This window comes from Zingiber officinale, chromosome 8B, assembly GCF_018446385.1.
Source record: "Zingiber officinale cultivar Zhangliang chromosome 8B, Zo_v1.1, whole genome shotgun sequence".
Lineage (NCBI taxonomy): Eukaryota > Viridiplantae > Streptophyta > Magnoliopsida > Zingiberales > Zingiberaceae > Zingiber > Zingiber officinale.
This window is the reverse complement of record NC_056001.1, coordinates 72,821,823-72,824,885: the sequence shown is the minus strand read 5'-3', so window position 1 is coordinate 72,824,885 and position 3,063 is coordinate 72,821,823. Positions and strand designations below refer to the sequence as shown.

General features: G+C 31.9%; 1 long non-coding RNA gene across 1 annotated transcript; it reads left to right on the top strand.

Moving 5' to 3' along the window:
* Positions 1-223: 223 nt before the first annotated feature.
* On the top strand, positions 224-445 carry LOC122015563. Its single transcript, XR_006120926.1, has 2 exons — positions 224-273; positions 339-445. It is a non-coding gene; the product is annotated as an uncharacterized LOC122015563 (long non-coding RNA).
* Positions 446-3,063: the final 2,618 nt, after the last annotated feature.

Sequence of the window (3,063 nt, the reverse complement as noted above, 5' to 3'; positions counted from 1 at the left end):
CCCGACTCAGCAAGAAACTCATTTGCTGAGTTTAGGAATGATAGAGCTCCTTTAGTCCCCATCGGTGATTCGTAAGTACTATAAAATATTTTATTTGTTAGACCTTTCTTAATTATTTAACATCGTTATTTTGTAATTTAATGCAGCTTTGAAAATCCGGTACAAGTTGTTCGAGAAATAAATAGAATTGTGAACAACCATTGGGGAGGGGATTCTTTGACATATTCAAGCACTCCATCAGCCACAAAACAACTTTGGTGGAGCGAGTTCAAAGTATATTTTCTTGAGTTTACTTCAATTTTATAGTGATTATATAATAAAATAAATTTCTATTTCAGCGCTTAAATAATTGGGACCCGAATGACGAAATGGAGATACGAAGAATATTTAAAAAGAAATGTGGCGATCACATTAGACATGTATTAAGCCACGCAAAGAGTCGGGGGAAAAAGCCAAACTTTATCACTGAAGAAAATTGGGAGAGGATCACTATATTTTGGGCAACGGAGGAAAGTAAACAAAGGAGTGACCTTAATAGAATGAATCAATTTCACAATTCTGGTGACTCAAGTGCTATATATGCGGGAGGCTCCATTAACATAGATGAGCATAGACGGAGAATGGTAATTGTTTCACTCTTTCATAAATTTTTAATATATATCAAATTATTTTATTATTTGAAATAATGTTTTTTTAGACCAAGGAGACAGGGAAGGAGCCTTCTTTCATTGATACTTTCACTCGCACTTTTAAAAAAAAAGATAATACATGGAGTGGGGCGAGAGCAAAAGCAGTCAAGGTAATATTTATTTTACCTTAATATATGGTTTAAATTTAATTAGTTATCTATCATTATTGTCTTAATATTATATGTGTTTCTATTATATCTAATCAATATCGTATGTGTTTTATAAAACAGGAAAAATATGATCAACTCGAGCTAGCTCAAACATGCTCACAAGCTGGTATCGATAGGCAGGGGTCGGAGGAGGCTGGTGGCAATAAGGTGAGTGTATGGTTAGAGGCCAGTGGGGGACCAAAAGGGGGAAGAATATTGGGGATGGGTTCCTTGAGTAGAACCCAAAGATTAGTTGGAACTTCTTCCTCCACATCAGCACTTACGACCCAAATAAATACCTTGACTGATGAGGTTAGCCATCTGAAGGAAATAATATCACAAAGAGACCAAGAAAGGGTGCAAAGAGACCTAGAACGGGCTAATTTGGAGAAAGATATTAGAGATATGCGCCGACAACAAGAATTAATCATGAAACACCTTCAGTTGAGCTCCGCTCAAAGTCAAAATCCTCCCAATGACGATGATGATGCCTACGATGATAACGATGATGGCGGTGATGATTTTTGATGATTTTAATAATGTATGATGAATTTTTTTTCTCATGTTTACTGCTTTACATATTAATCAATGGTTTTTTAACTTTTCAACTCTGCCATTTGTAGGTTAAGTCTGTTGTCTTCTTGCACTGTTCCACTGTCAATGTATGAGATGACTTATCTTTGACGTAGACTAATCTATATGATTATTAGTTGTGTACCAGTAACAAAATTAAAGCATAACTAGGCAATATGAATGGAGTCTCTAATACTCTGACTTTATTTTTGTCCTGATTTTATAATGTTGTTTGTGCAGGTCTCAATTTGGTGTGATCTCACTGTAGTTGAAGACAGCTGTATTTGTTCACTTCTTTTCGGTATTCCTAAGTTCATTAATATGCATTTACTGATCTATATATACAGTTAGCTTTAAATAATTATGTTATAGTTGTTTAATTATATAAAGTTAACTTTAAATAATTAAGTTAAAGTTAGCTTTAAATAGTTGTTTATTTGTGTTCCTTCTTTTTGATAAGCTGCTCTTTCTTGTTTTGTCTTCAATGATAATGATGCATAAAAGTTCTGAATTTGATATATCTACAATCTCAAAACTATATAAATACATAAAAGTTCTATATTTCATCTAGAATTACATCATACTATTCTAAAATTCTTTACTAGATAACGATGCATCCTTCTACTTTAATATTTTGTAAAGAGTTGTTAAAAATGTGCTAAAGTTATTCATATGAAATTGTCAACTAGTTAACACAATGAAAGGAACAATTATTTTAAACATCCTTTAGTTTACATTAAAATACCAACCAAAGATAAAACTATAAATTCAACAAATTAAAATGAAAAATAAAGTTAACTAAGTGAGAAATTTGAACCCTAATACCATACTTCACAAGATCTCTCTCTTTCTCTCTATATTATGTGCCAATTATATTAGGTTGTATCATAGTTACGATACATGTATTTAGTTTCAAAATAATTCTTATAATTTTATTTACCGTTGCTATGACATGGATGATTCATATCGTTGGTAAATTTGACTTTTATTAGAATTAGGGCTTTTATTAGAATGTTTAAGGAATTTCACATTTATGTTTTGTTTTTAATTATTCTTTTTACATGGCTATATCGTATAATATTTACAATCTTTCTTGTTACACATAATCTAGTTTATTTGTTTGTTATTATGTAGGCAAAGGAGATTTTATGGGGATCAAAGATTTTGTGGCACGAATATGACTTGGGTTGATGTGTTGGGGATCAAAGTTATGTATTCTTAGTGTTGTTAGATGGATGATGGACTTGGGTTGTTGAACTTGTAAACTTTGTTGAACAAGATGGATCTTGTATGTAAACTTTGTTGAAATCTTTATATTTCTTGAATTATGAGTTGATGTTAAATTAGGATGTGTTGAATGTTAAATTAGGATGTGTTGATGTTAAATTAGGATGTGTTGAATGCATATTATTTTTATGTATTTGGATTGTATTGCAGAAATAAATTGAAGCTGGAAAAAATATTTGATATAGGGACGAATTTGGCAACGAAAATGAGTTGTCCCAATTCTATCGTAATTTGGGACAAAATTATTTTCGTCCCAGAATTCGTCCCAGATTATGGGACGAATTTTGGGACGAATCCACAAAATTCGTCCCAAAATTCGTCCCAGAATCTGGGACGAATTCTGGGACGAATCTACAAAATTCGTC